Source organism: Pyrgilauda ruficollis, unplaced genomic scaffold (assembly GCF_017590135.1).
Source record: "Pyrgilauda ruficollis isolate IOZ18807 unplaced genomic scaffold, ASM1759013v1 scaffold111, whole genome shotgun sequence".
NCBI lineage: Eukaryota > Metazoa > Chordata > Aves > Passeriformes > Passeridae > Pyrgilauda > Pyrgilauda ruficollis.
Window position 1 is genome coordinate 58,938 of NW_024509322.1, and position 23,237 is coordinate 82,174.

Here is a 23,237-nt window from a genome sequence, read left to right on the forward strand (position 1 = left end):
CTCTCTGGAGTGTCTCTCTCTACAGTGCTTATTCTGATTCCAAAATTACATGACATCCATTCCCCTGCCACCTTCTCAACACCTCAAGGGTCCCCCCGGCCTTTTCGGTCTCATTCTGTCCCAGGAATGGGAAGGGAGCTCTGCCCTGTGATCCAGGACTTTTTTTTGCATTACATGTACGAATTATTTCCTAATTCTGGCCCAGGCAGTTGAGTTCCACACCCAAGGGCAAAAATCCAGCATGGATACAATAAACTGGGCATCTGTGTGCTTTAAAAGCTCAGTACTGGATATTTCTGAAGAGGGTACATGGTGCATGTACAGGGGGACACAGCTAATTTTGATGCAAAGCTTAACAACCCTTGCTGAACTACTTCTGTATTTACATGGAAAATTGGTGATAATCTTGATGAAAAATGAATAATTGAAAGAATTTTGAAAGTGCTTAAAAGGACAGTAACAGAGAAGACAAAACTGATTCAGACTACAGCACAGCACTGCAGTGAGACAAGGAATGACAATGATTATGTTTGAGGTGCTGTAGTTTAAGGCAAACTGTAGCAGAACTGCTACAGCAGCTTGCTAATTCTATTACTAACCCTTACATCACACTTTCCAGACTCCTTATGGATTTCCCTCCTAACAGCCTCTGCTTTATCAGCATTTTTTTGGCAAAAGGAATTACAGTAACTTCTGCTATGAGGGAATAATTGTGTCAGGGGGCTGGTGAGGAATATTCCCTTGCATTTCCAGACTGGAACAGCACTTTGGTTACTGTGCTCTCTACGACACCTAACTAGAACAACCCTCATCCTGCCCTCAGGGCCATGAAAGCTGTATCAGGTTTCCAGTTAAGGTGAGGATAATGTGTATCCTGTGTGGATGTGACAAGGTAGGCTAAAGCAGCTAAAATAACTGAAGTAAAATGCATTGTATTGCACTAAGAAATACCATACAGATCTATAAAGCAACACAGACTCAAAGCAAGAAGTCAGAAGTCTGACAGACCATAGGAATACAAATTAAGAAACCATGAAAATTCAGTTAAAGCTGTATAATTAAGCCCACAGCACAAATACTTATTTTCTTCTCCTTAAATATAACAGCCCTCACTTCAGGAGTCAATATCATTAATACATTACTTTGTATCATTGCCCATGGGTACAAACCTCTTTCTTTAAACACCCCAGCCCTAGATATTTTCAGACACAAAGAATGCAGGGGAAGGACTGGCTACAACGCCCCAATCAAATTTGTGGTTTTTTTATCTGCTCAAATCCATAGTTCTGTACCCTAAAAGCCAGATGCTGAGCATATCTGCTGCATCACTTCCCTGAATCCCTGCCAGCTCTATGTGCTCTCTGAAATCCCCTGCGGAGATTTCCAACACACCGTGAGCCCTGCACAGCTCCGCCTCCGACCCTTCCTGTTAGGGACTCCTGAGCAATGGGTTTTATCTCATTAATTCAGTGTTTTTTAGGAAACTACTTTTCCCTGCCAGTTTTTAAACCCAGAGGAATTTTCTAGATGTGCAGTGACAGCGCATGAGTAATAGCTCCCTCATTAAACGACCAGGGAGTCATAAAACAAAACAAATTGTTCAGCTTCCCAGTGTTTTTCCGATTTGCTTTCCCTTTCCAAGTCCTGTAGTGCTCACAAACATCCAAACTATCTAAGTGACGTCATTTCTAGTCAGAATTCTTAAAGGAAACAACATGTCCTTTGCCTGTTGCTCAATTCTCTGGTATTCTTGCAGTCATTTATTTGTGCCCCTGAGTAGTTTCAACTAATTTTGCTTTTTCTAAATCAAGAGCTAGTTGTGCCCATGTGAAAAATGTACTCCCAAAACACACCATGAAAAGCTTGCCTGGCATGGGAGAGGAGCTGTGTTGTGCTTACTCCTGCTGGGAAAAGGTTCTTTATCCCATTTTGAAACCTGGGAGTCTACAACTATACAGAGCAGTGATTCAAGGAGTATTTTGAAAGGCCGCAATTTCTGCATTGGTTTGTGAGAATGAGACAAGATCTCAGCCTCCTGTGTTTCTGTTCAGGATAGAAAAAGATAACAACACAACTCTGGGAGATGAAAAGGCTTAAAAATATTTGCATTTACTATGTATTTTGGCAGGCTTGCAGAAGTGCTAACTATTATAGTTTTCAGAACAATCCTTTAAGGTGCTCTTGCAATCCTCACTTTAAGACAGCAAAGGAAGGACTGAGCAGAGTCAGTCTGAGGTGACCTGAATTCAGTGTTCAGTGTTTTTACTGAAAAATGTGGTTTGCTTCAGGAAAACTTCATCTCCTTCTGCCTGAACAAAATCCGGGAGCCGCAGAATGAAAACCATTTCAGACAGCCTGAACATCTCACGTCACTGAGATTTTAATTCTTTTTAGATCTTTTAATGAGCAGCAGAAAGCAAAGGAATGAGAAAAACTGGGAGCTCCAGACCACAGTCCCCAACAAATTTGGCAGCCATGAGGAGATCCATTACACACACCAGGCTCACTGACCTCGCAGATTTCTCCAGGATTAGAAAACAAACCAGCTAAAAGCTTATTCCCCTTTACAGGGAACTGTGCTCTCCCTATCTACAAGTAGATGTTTTGATGCTAATGAATAATCAGCAGCTCTAAATACACATCTGAGTCAGGCAAAGAAGTGATGAATGTCAGGGAAAGACTACCTGAGCAAAAGGTGAGTGGAGAGCCCAGCCCAGAGCCTCAGGGATGCTCAAGAGCCTCACTGCTGATGACTTCACTACGAGTTTGGTATTCAAACACCTCTAAGGACACAGGCTGTCAGAATTTGCCTCTTTACACTGCTTTATAATTGGCAACGAAGGTGGGAACAACTTGCCAGCTCTGCTTGTCACATCATCCTTACGACAGCGTGCGGAGGTACCGCTGAGGAAGGGGGATTTCGTCAGGACTGAAATACATCGCAGACACCGTGGCAGATGGCACTGGGTGAACTGAAATGGAATTGAAAAGTTCAGGGTGTTTTAGAGAAGGTTCATTTAAGATGAAACGAGGTAACAGCTTAAGAAATACAGAACAGTGAAGGGAGACAAAAACATGTATCCTTGTCATCCTTCTCCTGACATATGGAGATGCTCAATGAACTGAAATGATTGTAAATATTTTGGCATTTGCATCATGGCCACAACTGAATGATGACTTATCCTGATACCCTGGAACCTCCCCAGATATATAACCCCCACTGCCCTGCACACTTTGCAGTCCAAAGGGTGAGGAAATCTTTCTTGTCATCTGCTTAAATACAAAGCACAGGTGAATTGGGGACCTCACAAGAATATGCCAAAGCCAAGACTGGAGAAGGGTTAAGAAATTAAACCTCTGGGTAGATAATGGAAACCTCCAAGGTTATTAGATTAGTATGAAAGAGCAGAAATAACCCTTTGAATCTTTAATAATTTCCTCTACAAGGACTCCATCACCTCCCTGAAGTATTTTGTACTCTCTGCTGCCAGAGATGTTACTGGAATGGGCACATCACAGGTCTGAGACTCTGCTGATGCCCTAGGATACAACTCAGCTTAACATTTCAGGAACAAGCCTGCTACTGAAACAGAGTTTGGACAGCATTCCCAAAGCCACAGAGCCCATCAGGCCTGTGGACAGCTCCTCATTAAAAGAAGCAACAAGGAACAAAACCCCAACCTCTTTTCCAGGCGGTGAATGACACCAGCATGAGACTGACAACTTTCAGGATGAGGTCACCTCCGTTTCCCTTCAGAAATGAAGCTGGCAAGTACAATTAACAATAATTAAAAACTCCTTTCACAAAGGGACACTACACTTTTATTATCTCTGCTGAAGCCTAATCAAAAGCATCACAATGGGCTTGTTGATTTTTTTTAAAAACGAAGACATGATAAAAGACAGAAAGAAAACTGGCAATTAAGAACAGAAACCCTATTTTCTTAGGTGCCATAGTATTTTGGCTCAAAATACATATTGTCCCCCTGCCTCCCTAAAAGAAACTCAGTACTTACTAGATAGTCATGGGAAAATATAACCAAGAATTTTAATTTACCAAAAAATAAGCTTAATGGATAAATAAAAGTGCTTGTGACACTGAAAGTTATATGGGTATTGCAAGCAACAAGCTGTAATCACAGTCATGAAAACTTCCTGGCACTGGATCCCAATGATTTTCTTCATCACAGAGTTCCAGCTGCAGGAAGTTTCTTTGCATCCCAATTTACTATTAAAAAATATAATGATATGAGAGCCAAACACCATCCATGGATTCTGCTGCACATCTACAATGCAGTAACAACTGTATAAAACCTTTAAAATGTTTTTATTTTTGCTGTGCACATTGAAGGTCCCACTGCTCTCTATCAGGGAAGGTATTTTGTTATTGGTGCATCCCCTCATACGCAGGCAGAACTGCCAGATCAGATTTACCAGCAGAACTTTAGGGTGCAGATTAAACCCTGGCAACTGGCTTTCACCCAGAAATATGAGTGCTTAAATCACTTCTAGAAGTGTGATTACTTTTGAAAGATTTAGTGTTACAAGCCCAAAATGACCCTGCTGCTGCGCAGAACACGCCGCGCGATCCGAGCGGCATCGGGCACATGGGTCGCCCTCTCCCAGGAGAGTGGGTGGATGATTTTCCCAAGACTGAGCCAATTTTAGGACAGAAGGGTAAGCCCAGGGACTGAGGAATGAGAGAGTTAAGTGGGAAGCAGGCAGAGTGGAGGGTGAGCCACGCAGCAGGAAGCCCACCTGCCCCCGGAGCGATGCCCGCCGGACGAGGAGCGGTGCCAGCCCACAGCCCGGAATAGCAGCAGGGCAGGCGGAAGGGAAGGAAATGAACAGTCTTAGGCAAGAGGTCACCCCAGTCTGAACACAGCAGCACTTGAAGTGTGGTTTTGCAAGGGCCTGACTCCACAAATCCCTGCTGGTACCAAGGGTCGTGACTCCAGAGGTCAAGGACCAAGGATGCTGTGACACGATCCGGTCACCCTGTCACTTCACAGGCAAGTTGAAACAGGGAAGTCACATGGCACCCATCCGTAGTGTCACGTAGTGACTTCCTGAGTGCCACCCAGGCTCAGAACATCTCCTGCAACATCTTTTTGCCCACACAGTGTGCAAAAATGGGGAACCTTTAAGCACTTCGTATTACCAGCACCCATCCCCGCCATCCTCCGTGACTCAGGAATCCGTCTCTGGATGCCAGCGTGCATTTCCCGCTTCCTTTCCCTGCAGTGCACAGAACACAAACGGAGCTGAGTGCTGACACAGTAAGTAGATTGACTGCAGTATTTTGCTTTTTGGACCGAGTCCCGATTTCAGTCTGATCTGGTTCTCAGATAGGAGGCTGTACATTGTCACAGCGTTTGTAAAGAGCGGTTCTTTACAAACTACACTGATTCCACGAGATAGGCGAGGCTGTGCATCTGCATATCAGAAAACCAGATCGTGCACGCTGCAGATGCACCGAATTTGCTCAGAATAATAAAGTGGAGAGACACTGAAAACAGCATGGAAATCAGCTGATGGGCTTCTTCCAAACACGCTGGTATAAATACAGGTCAAATTTGCACGGAGTGTTCAAATTTGCATCGTTATGTTTTTAAAGCCTTTTGAAAAGTAAATATTTTAGAACAGTTGAGACAACAAAGCCTGAGCGACAGCAGATTTGGACTGGTTTGTTCTATTACTACAACACTGACTGTGGATAATACCATGGAAAAACTCAACTTTCTATCAACTACTGAAATAACAGGTGAAATTTTCCCAGTGCTCAGCATCCAGAAGATGTCACCACAAGATAGAATTAAGCACACAGGTGCTTCCTTCTGCCTAGCACATTGAAAATCATGCCTTTCAAAGGATGGTTATACACTTAAAATGGAGATGTATTAATTAGTCCTTATCACTAAATAATATCTGAAGTACACAAGTAGCTCAGAAGCTCCCTTGCTATGTACTATAATCCTAACAGATCCCTGCACCTTTTCTTTGACGCTATTTTATTAAGTTTACTCAGAAAAGAACGAAACCTTGCTAATCCACGTGGCATGACCATTATCTTTTAGCAGCTGTACCATTTTGAGACTATTTTTGACAGGAATTCTCATGCTATGATACCACTATGATTTGAAATACACATTATTTTAGATCAAAACCTTAAAGCTTCCAGGCTTCTCCTGAAGGACTGGAGGAAGAAGGTCCTCAGACCCCTCACTTTGTGTGAGTTGCTCAGCATTTGTTCTGGTAAATGAACCATAACAATTTAAGCAGACAAACTGCCTCTCACAAATGTATTGGTTCTACCAGACTGACTAAGACAGACAAATAGTGGAAACTTGTTTCTGGCAGTAAATAACAAGCTGCTTTGAACTATTTTTCAGCCCAGAACTGCACATTAACAACTCCATGCAGTCTCCATCACAAAGCACTGTAATATGTAAAAAGGGTGCTATGAATTTTAATGCAAAAGTGTGTGACGTATCTTCCAGATGGGAAGCATTATAAAAAAATGTTATTACACACACATATTTTTAATATTAGGCAAATGAGACATCTTGCATGCAACCACGTTCTTGGGGCAGCTATCACAACTGAAATGCGTGGTTGATCGTAGGGAATTAAAAAAAAAATTATTCAGACAAAACCACAAAATCACAAGGGATGGGTGATGTATTTTTTTACCACCCTCCTTGCCCTACCCCTTTGCAGCAATTTAAATGGTTTCAACATGTTAAAAAAAACCAAAACCATTTAAATTTTTTTTCTCGAAGCTGTCTGGTTGTTTTCCTACAGACACTATCTCAGCATTACGCAGCCACTACAGCCATGAACTGCTGCTTTCTGGTTTGCTGAGATCAAGTGAGTGGTTCCCCTCACTTTCCCTTGAGCAACAAACAGAAAAACTCTGGGTAACGAAAGCATGAGAAGACAGAACCTACAGTAACAAAATCTATTTTACAACAGCAGGAAACAAATTCAAGACAGTATGTAGGGCCTTCAGGGAGACATTGAAAAAGCCTTCTCCCACCTAAAGGAGCTCTAAGAGAGCTGGAGAGGGACTTTGGACAGGGACATGGAGTGACAGGACACAGGGACAGCTTCCCAATGGCAGAGGGCAGGGTTAGGTTTGATATTAGGGAGAAATTCTTCACTATGAGGGGAGTGAGGCACTGGAACAGATTGCCCAGAGAAGATGCCCCATGCTTGAAGTGTTCAAGGCCAGGCTGGACAGGGCTTGGAGCATCCTGGGATAGTGGAAGGAGAGGGTTGGAACAAGAGGATCTTTGAGGTCCCTTCTAACTCAAGCCATCCTGTGATCCTATAACTTCATGTCTGTGGTGGTTAAAATATGAGCTGAAAGGCTCACAGCTCTCTGGGGCAGAATGAAGTGAAACAAGCCAAGCCAAAAGGTTTTGTTTCTCATCAATGCACCTTTGATCATGTTGTTCACAACTTTCACTGTAGGAGCTACAACATACTGACCTCTTATGTAACCCAAGCCTTGGAAAAGTCAGTAACTTCCACTCCTGTAGCAGCTTCCTGCACCTGTCCCTACAGGTAATAAAGGATTACATGGATCAGAACTGCTGTGTTTATGAAACTTTGGGTTTTTTCTGCTCAGCAAGCAGCTCGTTTATTCTTAAAATAAAAGGAGTGGCTGTATTAGGGAAGGAAAAAAAAAAAAGGAAAGAAAAACAACATAATGAAAAGGAAGAACACACCCAAATGGAAAAAAAATGGCCAAAGACTAAGCAGGCTTATTGAAAATGCTGCGCAGCCCTGTCACTGACAAAACCAAACTATGAATTAGCCAGAAGGGAAACTTGAAGGTTCTTGTTCCTGTGTGCACTCAGAATCTGTCCGAACTTCCACAGAGGTCTCACGCTGCTCTTACGATTGTTGTGGTAAGTTTTAATAACAAGCAGAACAATAAACAAACTTCCAGTTAGTCCTGCCACTGTAAATATTTTAACTGTGTCCCTGCAGACCCACAGGTGGCAATTGGGAGCAGAGTTTTTTGACAAGGCAGTTCAGTTCCTGCAGTTCCCAAAGCACGTGTAAACAGCACCAGGATCTCTGCTTAGGTAAGGAATGCAAATGTGAGGGTTTGACAGATCTACAGCCCAACAGGCTTGTATTAAACATACCCCACGTTCCTCTGGATTTTATTCTGCACAGTTACTACAGCATTTGAACATCAGCAAGCAATTTGGGCTGTTTTAATGGTAAGAAACATCTGCTTAAGTACAGCAAATTGTTTCTGGATTTGTCTAGGATTAAAAAAATGAGTAAACACTGACTACTGTACAAGCTGTCTTGGCTGCAGTTCCAAGCTTTATAGGAAATTTACTTTGCAACAGGTGACCATGTTCAAGACGAGGAAGATTCCACTGAAATGGTCCCAAGTCTGGAGCACGTCTGCCGTAAGGAAAGGCCAGAGAATTGGGGTTGATCAGCCTGGAGAAGGCTCCAGGGAGACCTTAGAGATCCTTCCAGTGACTTAAGGGGCTTCAAGAGAGCTGGAGAGGGACTTGGGACAAGAGGGAATGACTTCACACTGCTAGAGGGCAGGATTAGATTCAGTATTAGGGAGAAATTCTTTACTTTGAGGGTGGTGAGGCATCTTATCTGGCTACCAATGACAACCTGCAGGGGCTAGTGTTTTCAGAACACTGCATATGAAGTTATTTCTAAGTAAATACCTTTTTGGCAGCTGAGACAAGCCCTGTCACTGCCTGCAGTCACTCACCTCTATTTGGGCTTCAACAGGACTTGCTCTATTACAGAGAGTACTAGAATGTACTGTGTACAACTTAATATGACTTAACAGCCAGCAGAGACCTTACCTTGGACAACAGCCTGACTGCACCTGACTATAGAGAGGTCACAGCTGGGGCTGTAACTCAGCTGCAGTAATTAATAAAAATAGGTACAGATTAATCACAGTGAGCTACATCCAACCTTACAGCACCTGTAGTTAAATATCCTAATAAGAACCTTGTCAGGCAGGGTCTGGTAATGATTTAAAGTTACTGTACTTTCCTGTCTCCTTCATTAAAATTAAAGGAATTTCAAGTTTGGGAACTGCCTTTATGCTGAGGCATTGCAGCTTTGTAATTCCAGCATATCCTTCACCTTCACACCTTTTATTAGTCAGACAACTCCCTCCCCCGGCAGCTCTCGGGTCACTTCAGCTCCTGGGAATGCCCACTACAAGCTGCAATAAACCATATGGATTCAAAGTTTCTGTCTGTGACTTTATTTTAGAGCCAAAAAACCCCGCAAATGCATAATTATGGTCTGACATCTTTCTGCAGGAACAGCAGCAGCATGCAACCAGCTGACCAGGACGAGGATCACTGTTTTATGCCCGGACACAGTAAAGCTCAGGCAGAGTAAATCAGGTGCCAGGGCAAGCAGCAGAGGTCAGCAGGGTCTGTGTGCTGCCCTGCACACCCCACAGCCCCTGTGGCTGCTCTCCATCCCCTCTGCCTGTCTCCAGGAGGGTGGCTGCTCCCAGTCTTCCAGGTATCCTCACAGAGCCAGCCCATACCGCTACTCCAGCTTTTTGCTACCTCCCTCCCCAGGCACTCACGCCCTCCCACCTCCTCTCTCACTTGCCAGTCTCGGTACCCACCCACTCACCCTTCCCTTTACTCACTCCTAACCCACCCATTTTCACGTTCCTCATTCATCTCCCCGTTCAGCCACACAACCTGAGCCTCAAACACCTCCAATACACCCAGGTGAGAGGAATTTAGCCTCCCAAGACCCACCTGCCCGTGCCTCTCTCATCAACATCCCGGAGTTTGAGGAGAGGCACCTACTGCTCCGTGCTCCCCATGTGCATGAGGCTCCATAAAATCAATCTCCACCCACATCACTGATCTTTCCTGCCATCCCTTCTGGATGAGCCCAACACTTTCTTTGGACAGAGTGAGGATGGATGGAATAAGAACTGGGCAGTGCTGGCTGTGCCTCCAGCAGGCACCCAACACACCCCAACCCTGCCAAAATCCCATTCGTGGGGACTTCCAGCACAACCCTCCAAACCTCTGGGATACTCTGGAAAGAAAAACAGAGGTAATGCTTCAGGAACATGCAGAGGACTGGGCTAAAGTGCTGGACCATGACCAGAGGGCAGCTCTGAAGGGACTGGCTCAGGCCAGCGTGGCTGCGCCAGCTCACACCAACCACCCACCCCATCGTTCTCTCATGGGGCGACTGCAAAAAAAAATTAAGTCCATTTGTCCTTTTTATAGTCACTGAAGTTGTTGTTGTTTTTTGGTTTTTGTTTTTTTTTTTTTTTTAAGGGGGGGATACAGATCTAGCTCTTAGTGGTCACGACGAAGGAGAACTTTTGAGAAACTCTCCCTGGGGACCCGAAGCTTCTGGGAGTGAAGAGCAAGCCCTGAGGAAGAAACAACAAACAGGCAAACCCCAAATCCCACAGAAACAAGCAAAACTATAAAAAGAACAATAGTTATGAAGAATTTGAATGGAAAGCTGGGATGGGGGGTTGGGGAAGACTCCAGTAACTAAATTGCAACTTCCACTAATTCTGTCACTAATAGAAAACTAGTTTTTTTGGTTTCCCTGCAATGCCCTCTGCAGACTTGTCTGCACACATAGCTTCCTCACAGTTTAAGTGCCACAATGAAATTAAAAATCACTTAAATTTTATCTCCTCCATAGAAAAAACATTTTAATTTCCAATTCAAATTGGCCTTTTCAGGTAATTTTCAACAATTTCTCAAATAACACCAGAACAGACCACTCTTATACTAAAATAAAATACGCATCTGAGAAATCATACTATTAACAGTTCCATTTAAAATCTATCTTCAATCAGTAGAATTTTCCCAAATCCTGAAAAACTGAACATGCAGCACTTAAGATAAGTGATACATTTAATATTCAAGAGCACATAACACTATTCCACTCATATTTACGGACTGTTAAAATCAGAGCAAATTACTGAAAGATGAGAACGTAGACTTGAAATAATATGAAATATTATGAAGTAAAGAAATGGAAAAATTTAGGGCACATATTAGGCAAAGAAAAATCTTGCCATCAAACTCTGTGGGAAAGATTCCAGAGGATCAAAGTGGAAGGCTCAGTTTCTTAAAGTATCTCTAGACATAAAGTACAGGGAAAAAAAAAAAAAAAAACAAAACTAAACCCACAACCACCCAAAACCACGCAGCAGGAAACATGTACTGGCAAGACGGCTCGGATGATCTAATGCACCTTCCATCTCTAACATCTCTGATTCTGTAATTCCATAGGAGCTCTCAGCACAGGGCTGGCCAACTTCTGCAGCAACTCAGTCGACTGATTGGTGTGTGATAATCACAGTGCTCAATTAAAAGAAGGCCCTTGGAGCTGGGTGTTGTAGTTACTTCCCATCAAAGCCGTGCCAGTAGGGATGTGACTGGCAGGGGCTTAGTAATGACAGGGTTGTGGGGAACTCTCCTAAACAGGCACAACAGAATTTATGTCATTAAAAAGAGACAATCATCATCTTCCTTGCAAAACGCCCGGGGTCAGATTTTGACAGTGGATTTGATAACACAGAGCTCAACTGTGTCAACATTTACGTATGCAAATCACTTCGCTCCTACGTGCGACCCAGCCTTAGAGCGGCTGGATCTATATTATACAGCATTTTTAACTATTTAACTCTTGATTTGTGCGCTGAGAAAATCTCCCCTCAGGCTAAAATACCAGCTTGTTTCTCAGATCATGTGCTTTGCTATTTTCAAGTTGTTAGGTAAAGTGCACACACGCAGGAAGGAGACGGAGACGGCGCAGAAGAACGCAGGGCACGAGAGCACCTCTGGTGTTTTAAAGGAGGCTGTGTGAGAAAAATGGGTTACTCCAACAGCAGTAAGAATCAATCAAGAAAAGTGAGAGAAAAATGCAGAAGAAGAGAAAAAAAAAACTCCAGAGCAGTAGAGTAGAAAGCAGAGGCATGTAGAAAGATAATCTTTCCCAACTGTGCTGTGCCTGCTGGAAGGCAACTGCCCCAACTACTGCTGCCCCAAAACCTCCTGCAGAGAGAGGGGCTCAGGGATATTTTGCCTTTTTTTTTTTTTTTTTTTTTTTTTTTTTCCCTTGGCCAATGAAAATTCTATCCTGACTCTTGATTATGACAGGAGGCGATTTGTGGAATAACAGACAAAGGGAAGTTTTTTGAAAAGTATGACCAGAAGAATAATTTGTGATGCTGCTTGAAAAAATGCCAGTTTTATAAATGCCATGAGCCTATCAGGCTTGATAAATTTTATTTTTATATATTTATATATAACAGTAAGATTTAAGGTTCAGATTAGATATTGGAAAAAAAATTCTTGGCTGTGAGGGTTGGGAGGCCCTGGCACAGGGTGCCCAGAGAAGCTGTGGCTGCCCCTGAATCCCTGGAAGTGTCCAAGGCCAGGCTGGACAGGGCTTGGAGCAACCTGGGATAGTAGAAGGTGTCCCTGCCCACAAAAGGAGGGTTGGAATTAGATATTTTTAAATTTCCTCTCAATCCAAACCACTTTGATTCTATCATCAATAACCAGAAATTTTAGCAAGGGATGGACTCCTCTCAGGCACTACACAATATTACCATAGGTACTTTTCTTTTTCTTAGGTACTTCTGCTTCAAACAGATGCTGAAGTTAAATGCAAATACCTAAAATCCAGATGCCAAAGGAACTCAGGAAAGAGTGTTGAACAGACTGCTTGTTTTGGAGAAAAAAGTTAAAGTCACTCTTTCTTGAGCTTCACTGTGATGAACAGACAGGGAAGGTCAGGTTTCCTGTACATGCTGATGAACTTCTTGCAGCTGTCACTGTAAGTGACAGTGTCACCTCCTCCTTTGCTTCTGGCCATGAATTCCTCCCACCTCCCCATCAGCACCAGCAGCCCTGCAGTCACGTCAGGGGATGGAGCAGCTCTGATTTCCCAAGAGAAAAGAAACGGAGAAGAAAAATCACTTTTTGAAACCAGCTCAGCAAATTGAGCTGTTCAGTCTGGATCACTCCAAGGCCACTTGGTCATCAAGGATGGCCATGGAAGGAGCTGACATGTGAAACCGGCAGAGCAGGTACCCTCTGCTCACACTGAAACACCAAAGACAAAACAACATCCAACAACCACTGCAACCCATAGCCATGCCCATGAAAGACAATACTGCCACCTTGAAAGAGAATGCCCACAGGTTAAGAGCTCACCTGGGAGGCTGGGCACTTCTCCCAGGGCTGGGCACTCTCCCCCTGCAGATCCCACCTCCTGCAAGGTCCCTGAACCAGCAGAGCTTGGGCTGAGGCTGCTTTCTGCCCTCCTGCTGGAGCTGGGCCAGCTCACAGAGGAATTCAAAACTCTCAAAGCCATAAAGAGAAAGCCCTGGAGGGCAAGTATGACTCCATGAGAAAGAGGCTCCCAGGAGTAGGGGCAGAGCCCTATATTCTGGTCCCTTCCCCAGGAACTGCTCATGCCTACTGCACTGAAGATGAGATAAAATGTATACATAGCTCCCTTTATACTAAAGCTTCAAAAATACATCCTATGAGCTATGTAAACACACCTAAGAGCCAGTGAGAACTCTGCCCTAACAGGAGAACAGCATATTCCTACCTGTATTCTTGGAAATATTTTTATACTTGGTGGATAAAAGTAAATCAAAGAGCAAAACTGAGATCTTCCCAGGTATGACTCACTTCTGCCAACCTCATGTTTTGGCAATAAAACTGCATGTACACTCTCACCTGAGCCTGTAATAACAGGTCATGTGGGGAATTTCTGTAGCCACTTGGGTTCTTAAAGGTACAATTCAGGTGCCCAAATTTTGGTGAGAAGTGAAACTGCCTGTTAAGTGTCCATTTGCTGCACCAGGAACATCTGCAGTCCCAGCAGGAAACGACAGCACTGCCTAGAGGTGTCCCAGTTTGGCAGCAGAAATAAATCCAATTCTGGATGCACCATCCCTGGAAATGTTCCAGGGCACACTAGACAGGACTTGGAGCAACCTGGTCCAGTGGAAAGTGCCCCTGCCCACGGCAGGGTGCTGGAATTGGAGGTTCTTTAAGGTCCCCTCCCACCCAAACCATTCTGTGATTTTACCATGTGAGAAGGAAGCAAGGGGATGAGACAGCAGAGATCATCGTGCACAACTCTACCCTGAAAATGCACTGACAGAAGTGGCTTCTATTCATACCTCATGCTGCTGGAAATGTATTTTTATTTGCCTCAACTACCCCTTCTTTTTTAGGTGCTGGTGTTACCATTCCAGCACAGTGGAAGAGGAAGACTCCTCACACTCCCTCTTTTCCAGGTCCAATTTTGAGCTCACCATTTCCTGTGCAAACTTTAGCTGCAAACTCTGGATAGCTACGGGCCATAAAAAAGCCTTGAAAATTTACAAAACAAACAACAGCCTGTGAACTTCCACATGGGAATCCCTCAGGTATCAGCACCAATCAACATTATCAAAACACTACCCAGACCTAAAACATCCAGCACTTGGTACAAGACATCACACCACACACCTGTGCATCCAGTTTTGGACTGTGAAGTGTTTTCCTTACATGAAATTTATGGCTTGTGTTTCAAAAGATACTGTTTATGATGAAGGCAGTTTTTTTGGTTAGTTTTTGTTAGTTTGCCTGTTTTTTTTAAATCCAGACTTTCATTAACTACTGCAATGAACAATACTCTGCTTCAGAGACAGAGTGCTGTTCCACCTGCCTCCATGTGCAGCCTTTTCTTTTTTTAACTCAAGATAACAACCAAAGGCATGGAAGAACATCTCCTCTGCAACATATAATTTAGATTCTTTCAATCATATTAAGTGACATTTTCAAAGCTGCCAATAAAAGGAGATACTGCATGCATGACCAACTCAGCACATTCTATGATTCTGTGCTCTATGTGAAAAAAAACCATCAGGTTCCAAAATATGTTTTATTCAATTTTTTTGGGTGAAAACCATCCCTGTGCACTGCACCAATGGTAAAAGCCAGCTTCCCAAACCGGGTGATTTTCAAGAGTAGAACTTTCCCTGTCCCACAGGGTGGATACACAGCAGTGAACTCAAGATCTAAGACTCCTTCTCCTCCAACAGGACCTACTTGGGATTTTTCAGTAAATGGAATTGGTCCACTGTGATCCTGAGGAAATTTGATCTGCTGCTTCAATACAGGTTTAACAGTTAACAATTCAGCGGCAATAAAAATCTGCAACTTCCTTTCTTTTCATCTGAAGTGATAAGGAAACAATGATTTTTTTTTTCTTTTGGAAAAAAAAATCCCTTCTGAGACTTTTTTGGGTGAAAACCACCCCTGTGCACTGCATCAATGGTAAAAGCCAGCTTCCCAAACTGGGTGATTTTCAAGAGTAGAACTTTCCCTGTCCCACAGGGTGGATACACAGCAGTGAACTCAAGATCTAAGACTCCTTCTCCTCCAACAGGACCTACTTGGGATTTTTCAGTAAATGGAATTGGTCCACTGTGATCCTGAGGAAATTTGATCTGCTGCTTCAATACAGGTTTAACAGTTAACAATTCAGCGGCAATAAAAATCTGCAACTTCCTTTCTTTTCATCTGAAGTGATAAGGAAACAATGATTTTTTTTTTCTTTTGGAAAAAAAAATCCCTTCTGAGAACATTCTGATAAGGTTACGGTTAAATAAATGATTTTCAGGAGATATGCAGTTAATTTACAAAAACACTTGGCAAAAAAATCCATCTTTGAATATCTAATTCATATAACGTTCCCCTTTATTTGTTTAATTCAAGTAAAATATTTCCCTCCACCCTTTCCTTTTCATAGGCTTTTCACACCCACATAACAACCAAGTGACTCTTCCCTGACCCGGCCTCCCACGCCTTTTGGTACAACTGCTCCCCTCTCCTGAGCTCTTCTCCCAAGATCCAAAGGAAGCACTTAAGGAAGGGAAAGGAAACCCAGTACAATGCTGAACCTTCTTTTTTTTTTTTTTTTTTTCATTAAACCGCTGGGTTTATTTGCTGTTCCACAGGGATGTGTGGTGCGTGGAGAGCCTCCTCCACGGCTTTGTTTTGGAAAAAAGGGAAAAAATATCCCTGAGTGCTCTAAGTGCCAACACAAGTGGGTTTGGGATGTCCTGGTGTCACCATCCAGGGAAATAACAGCAGCAGTGGATCCCTCCCTTCGTGGAGAACCTGAAATTCCTACAGCTGTTGTTTGGAGAAGACACATCACAGAGCAAGACCGAGTCAATAATCACTATTCTGCTTTTCCCATTTTCTAATCATCTCAGCATTCCAAACGATGCTCTGGAAATCCAAGAGCTACAGTAGCCCATACCAGCATCCTCTCTAAATGGAAAACACAGTCTTAACGCTGGTAAAGCACCAAAGGGAAGTTAAATATCACTGCCCTCATTTCACTGACAACTAAAAATAAACTACTTTCCCAAGAAGCTCCCCCCTTCCAAGAATTCCTCCCAAATTCAGCGAGAGTCGGCAGCAGATTCAGGGAGCACAACTTCCAGACCCAGCTCTGTCAGCCAACGTGATTCCTTCCAGCCAATAGTATGTTAATGATCTGGGGTTTTTTTTTTTGAGAAACCACTAATTGATATCTTTTTTTCCTTGGCATTTTACAGAGCCACTCAAAAATAACATAGTTTCTATTTTAGGGAAAGTATCATTAGATTTAATTCCAGGGATGAACATCTGATTTTCATGTGAAATTCTAGAAGACCAGAGCCTTGTTCATTCAGTGTAACAGGGAAATTACAGCTTAGCTATGACTCTGGGATGATGTGATCCCAAAGCTGGAGCTCCAGCCCATTCCCTTTGCTCAGCACCAATATAATATCAGCAGAGGTCTGTAGGTGAAAGGTGGGAGGGAAAAGCAGTTTCAAACTGTTTCTGTCACCCTGATCAAAAAGAAAGTTTCCCCCTCATTCACAGACTCCTAACCTGTGGCACGGCAGCCAGTGCTTTCTGCAAAAGCTCCAGTGGGGGGGAAAAAAAAATGAAAGCACCTCTTTAAAAAACTGCTGAAGAGCTTTCTCTCAATCCCATTTAGCAAGATACCATCTCAGCACTGAAAATAAGCACATAAACTTACCAAAGCAATATCAGGAGAAGCATCAGAAATAAAGTTCAGTTGTTACTCAGCCGTCAGCACCTCAGCCCCTCCCTGGCACCAAGTAAATCCCACAGCAGCAGGTACCAGAACTGCATCTCCTCTGCTGCTCACACCCGAACGCTCACAGCCGGGCTCTGAATCTGCCACCAACAAAAGAAACCACAGGAAGACTGCTTCCCTAATGCTTCAGAACTGAGTCAGTGGGTCAACAATTCCTTCGGTTTAGGAGCCAGACCAATTCCCTTAAACACCCCTTCTTTTCTTTTTTTTTTTTCTTTTTTTTTCTTTTCTGATGGAGAAGCCAACTGTCTCCTGCCAGTGGCAGCCCATCTGCTTCCAGAACAGAACCAAACCACTCCAAACCACCACCTCGTTTTGGCACAGGCATCCGTCCTGACGCAACTCCATTTTGTCTCCCACGTCTGGGAAAAGCCATGAGAAAATACTTACAATTGAAGAGGCAGCCGGGAAAACTGCTCCGTGTGCACCTTGCGCAGGCTGTGCCGGCTCGCAGCCCACGCTCCCATCTCCCATGCCTGGGATGGAGTGGCACAAAGGAGAGCACTTCATGTGACCCCACACCTGTCCCCTGGTGTGCCCGGTTCCGTGCAGGCACAGAATATCCCGGGTGTGCATTTCAGGAGCGGTGCCTGAACAAAGAGAAAGATCCGGAGCTGCTATCCCTCTTCCCCATCCATGACTCAAAACCGTCTGGTTGAAAATTGGTTTCGTAATAACCCTTTAGTACCACCTACTCACATCACAGAGCGATTCTTGCAGCAAATGCACAGGAAATCACCAATGAGTGCCAATGGAGCTACTATTCCAAGAACCAGCTCTTTCGGTTATTCCTTCATCACTTGGAAACCGAGATGCTTTTACTTTCCCTATTGCACAGGGTGTAGGTTTTTTTTTAAGATGAGCCTTTAACTACGATCCTGTAAAATACTTTGTTGATAAATCACCAGCTGAAAACTTGCCCACTGTATTTAAAAAAAAAAAAAAAGAGAGAGAGAGAGAGAGAGAGAGAGAAAGAATTTCACAATAGTCATTCCAGAAAATACAGTAACTCCTTTCTGGAAATAACTCACTGGACAAATCAAGCGGGGAGAATTAATTTTTGGAGACAGACTGCATCCTGCAGAGCACACAAAGGCGGTGTCGTCAGCCACGTGCCTTTGTGACCACCAACAGCAGACCCCTGACTCACCCAACCACGAGATGAGTCGCTATGAATGAGTTTCCTCTTCTTCCAAGCTCCCCAGGGGTGCTCTGTGCCATATCCTGAGCCTAATCCCGACTTTGATGGAAATTCCAAAACTCATCTGGGAAAGGCTGTGGCCACCAGCTAACGACGTGGCCATCTGCTCCCTCCTGCTTTGAGTCACCTGTCAGCAATACAAAAGGAAATTACTCAGCAGCGAGCACGTGGAAGCCTCTGCTAGAGCCTCTGGCGTACCCCTTACAGGAATGCAACATTCTGGAGCACTGGGATCACCCTGAAAGGAAAGTGTTACGTCCTGTAGCACTCCCATTCAAAAAAAAAAAAAAAAATGAAATTTGGTTTAAAATAAGGATAAAAATGAATGCCAGGAGTGTGGGGAGAGCGCGTTTCAGCTGGGTTCCCAGTGCCAGCATCACGGAGGCTGCCATGGAAGGGGGGACAAAAATAAAAGAAGACATTTCACAAACACGAGACCTTCACTGTGCGTGACGAGAAAAATAATTAAAACAACTGAGAGAACTAATCTGTGGCTGCTTAGGAAGTTAACTCTTCGAAGGAAGTGATTAAGAGAACAAAAGCAAAGTGTTATGTTTATCAAACAAGTGAACATAACCCATGGAGAGGGCTTACTTCTGTGAGTAAAGGTGGAATATCATCACAGCCCTCCCTGCAGGCAACAGTTCACACTGAGCTGGGATCTTAGTGAATATTAATTAATTATTATTTCAAAGAAATAAGTCTTATTAGAAATACGAAGCACAGCTTTGCCAAAACACCAAATACTAGCAGAAAGGCAGCCACAATGTCCCATGCCTCTTTACAAAATCCCCTCGATCTAATGCCTATTCAGGACAAAATTCACAAGTATTTTCCTGAGAAGACCTGATTAACCACTTACAACATTCACAAATTCAGTCCCAGCAACAGACATTTTTTGTTTCATCACACATTTCACAGCACACAAATTCAGCCCTGCGAAACAAGGCTCCCAACTTCTCCCAAAAAAGCAACCGATAAATACGAGACAGTTACTACAAATGCTGCTTTGAATCTCCAGGAATTTCACAAAAATTAATTAATACTAAAGATCTAATTGTCTAACCTGCTTCTGCATGCAGAAAGAGCCAGACCTGGAGCCTCTACAAGGGGGGGAGGGAAGCGTTTCTTGTTCCTGTTTCGTACTTGACTTTTTTCCTGCGCAGGAGATGATCTAATTATCCAACGTGTCAGTATATTGCTTCACCCTTCCTCGTGTGTCTCTTTACATTAACATATTTTAACAATTCAGCTCATTAGGAAGGAGGCGAGGAACAAAATGGCAAATTATCCTTAAAAATCAATCACAAAGGCAGAAGTCTTCCCATGTTTTGTCCTGTACCTCCCCAAAACTCTACCGGAGCACACAACCAACGATGCTGAATGTAAACGGGTCACAAATCTCCCCAAATCTCACATCCTCACGCTGCTCAGATGGCAGTGTACCTGTTGAAGACAGGAGCCTGATGGGTGAGCTGTGCAGGGGAGTAATTTTGGGTCCTGCCCAATTAGAAGGGAAAGAAACTCCCAAATGCCAGCCCCTTATTGTTCCCAACCGTGCTGATGCTCAGCTGCAGGCACTGTGGCTTCGAGGGGGCTGGTGGATCTCATGTATAATAACTGAGGATGGGTGATGAAAGCGAGCCATCAAACCACATAAGGCTGCTACCCATCGCCTTGAAATGGATCTGAAAAACCCTGAAATCCAAATATAACATGGACAGCACCTACATTTGCATATGTAGGATGCCAGCCGAAGTTTCCGAGCCTTTTTATCAAATGCCTTTTTTTTTTTACAGCCATTCAACACCCAGCCCTGCCAGCAGACACGGATTTGAGAGATGATCTTATGTTTTAAGCCTTCCCCCAAATTCCTACAATAGGTTTAGCCTGAGCAGAGTCCCCATGGCACACTGTAAAACCACGGGATCTCGGGAAATGTTTCTTCAGCAAGTTTTGTGTATAATAGCAGTGCCTATATATAAATGTGTTTACGGCTATTCCTAAAGAAGAGCCTGCTCTGAAGCAGCTCCTTTATTGTGATCGAACATGCTGGATTCATTCCCAGTTTTAAGCCTTATATAAGGCCTTCAAGGAAACAGAAACTTATTTTGTACAAAATCATGCCAGTATAGTAGTAGGTGCAACGGAATTATTCTGTTACACATTAAGTTTTACTAATAAAAGACCTGCGTTGCCGTCATAAAGTCAAATGCTGCTTCCCACTAGTACAAACAAATATTTCCTGCCAGGTACATCCACTCTGACTAATAAATAACACAGATTTCTGAACTGTGGGCTGTAGCATAAATGTGTCAGGTTATCCCTGTGCCCTGCTAGGAGAGAGCACAGCCCAGCGTGGTTGCAGGGATGGCTCACTACAAAAACCCTCGAGGATGCAGCACAGGTCAGGCCATCTCACAGGTTTGGTTCCCACATCCCCATGCAGGCTTCTGGCACTGCTCCAGCAGAATCTACACTTCCCAGGATCACCCGGGGAGTCAATTCCCTCCAAATTCAAATTGGCATCAGGACCAGAAAGCTGGGTATGTGACCAGGTCTTAAAATTCAAGCTCTTGAGTTTTATCTACTCAAAATAAAAACCACTAAATTGGTAATAAGCAGCAGAAGCTTTAAAATGAAAAGCACCACCGAAACCCAACAAACCAACAAAAAACCCCCACTTGACAGAAATGACAGGCTGTGATTAAAATCTTATGGTGGTCTCCACGCTGCGTTGCTGCAGAGAATCTGCTGGGGCAGAACACATCTATGCCTGACATGGAGCAGCTCCCAGAGTGCTAGAGGCAGCACAGACACGGCCAGGGAAACAGAAACACCCACTCCAGTGCCATTTAGGTGTCTACATGCAAATAAATAAATACATCAGTCTCCACTGGATTGGCACATGCACTTTGCACAGCACTTCATTGACAGCACCAAGGCTTTTTCCCCGCGGCCACGTCCCATTTTGTGTTACCACGCAGAGGCAGCTCAAGGACTAAACCAGAACAAAACTAAACCTCCTCTTGCTTAAGATTAAATTATTACAGGACTGACCTTGCAGATACCTTGGCCCAGCTTTTCAGAGGGGCTCACGACCCAGCACTGAGCTCAGCAGAAAACACAACACTAACATCCTTTTTGGGAAAGAGACGCTACTCACCCTTCTGCATCCTCCCATTGCAAAGTCTCTTCCCTGGGAAGTGGGAAACTTGTATTCTGTTTTCTACTCCTATGTCCACAGCCTGGCACTGTGCTGTAATTTTGATACTACTCATTTATGAGCGGAGTAGTGACCTCTCACCCCTCCCTCTGAAACACGCCGCTGCTCCCAAATCACATAAAATATTCCAGATGGGATGACTGACCCTTACTCTACAGAGAAAAGGTCTTCTCAGGGCATCTAGAAGTCTATGTTTTAATTTCTTTTCTTAATCCCCTTTTTGTGTTTTATGCAAGCTGTTTAAGCAGACCCCAAGTCAGGACACCGTTTAATACTGCCGTACCTTTTTCTTCCCATTTCACTTGCTAGCAATTTGGAGATTCTTAACTCTTCTTATTCATTCTACAGGTCTCTGCTGCACTATTTTAGGTCTTTAGTTCCAGGGTTGGCAGTTTTTTAGATTGCATTTCATGGGCCTGCACACAAGCCATGTTCACAAATACATTCTGGAGCTGTAGAAGCTGACAGGAATGGCTGAGTTCTGACCCTGGCATGGAAAGGATGACGTGAGGGGCAGGCGAGGCAGGATGGAATTGCTCTCCTGACTTACTCTGGTAGCTACAACAGATGGATCACATAATCCAATGCAAACAGCAAGCAAGTTTCTTGGTAATGAGAGAAAAGGACACGATGACCTCTAGGTAAAAATCCTGGGAACAGCAAGCACACATAAACATCAACCTGAGCAACTTTAATTCTGTGCCAGGGCCTGAACTGAAGATAACAGCAAAGACAAACACCCAAGACAGATTTAATTCAGGCTGTAATTTACTGCGTGAACATGCCAGAATTGTGGTACAAACCTCATGCCTTTTAACACTCCTCATTGTAAGCCTATTCTTATCTTGGTGATGAATGTAGGATTTTAGAAAGTTTTTTGTTTGTTTTTTTTCCAAGCCTCTTGCAGTTTTGGTGCTCTCTTTAGGGGGGAGGAAGCTGGAAGTACTTCAGGTTATGAGCTGGGGTGGAATATGTCCTAGGACTGATCCACAAACACAGGGCATCTCACAACAGGGTGCTGATAACAAATTGTTGCACAGATATAGACGAGCACATTACTGCTACCTCCCTCTCCCCTCCTCACCAGTAAAGGGTATCTTAATTTAAGATTTATTTTGTTTGCAAAGTTGATTCAGCTCCTCCATTGGGAAGCAACAGCAGCATGAAGTGTGTTTTCTTGGTATGAAGGTACAGATCTCTTAGCATACGCTTTAAATAACGGACTAAAAAACTCCCCGTTCCTTCTGATTAAGAAATCCTTGAACAGCTCAGTTCCCCAGCACTCAGAAACCCCGACAGGGTAGCAGGGGCCATAAACACTCATTTTCTGCCCCAAACACGGGAACACTTCAGAAATAATGAGTATTTGGAGGAGGGTGGATTTTTGGGGGGATTTCCTTAATTTTGAGTGCTCCAAGCTCATACCACTAGATGGCACGTTTGAAACTCTTGGCATCATCTCAGTGAAATCACAAGTCTCTGCTCGGCATCACACCGCGCTTATCCCCTCCTGGGATGGAAAAGTACAGGTAAAATGATATCTCAGGAGCCAAAGAACCAGGACAGGCAGACAATGGCATGGAAAAATGCGCCTGCTTGGGAAGGCAG

General features: G+C 43.8%; 1 protein-coding gene across 5 annotated transcripts in view; it reads right to left on the reverse strand.

Moving 5' to 3' along the window:
• LOC121358840 (endonuclease domain-containing 1 protein-like) overlaps positions 1–23,237 on the reverse strand; it is a 162,360-nt gene that overhangs the window by 56,028 nt on the left and 83,095 nt on the right. Inside the window, exons 4-6 of one of the 5 annotated variants that reach the window (XR_005955964.1) lie at positions 18,353–18,530; positions 17,902–18,125; positions 15,353–17,792 (exon numbers count right to left, since the gene is read on the reverse strand). The exons of 3 other annotated variants lie outside the window; for them this stretch is intronic. The gene's annotated coding sequence lies outside the window, so the exon portion shown is untranslated. Of the gene's footprint in view, positions 1–15,352; positions 18,126–18,352; positions 18,531–23,237 lie in introns of those variants that run through there. One more of the 5 variants, XR_005955963.1, reaches the window with a different exon arrangement.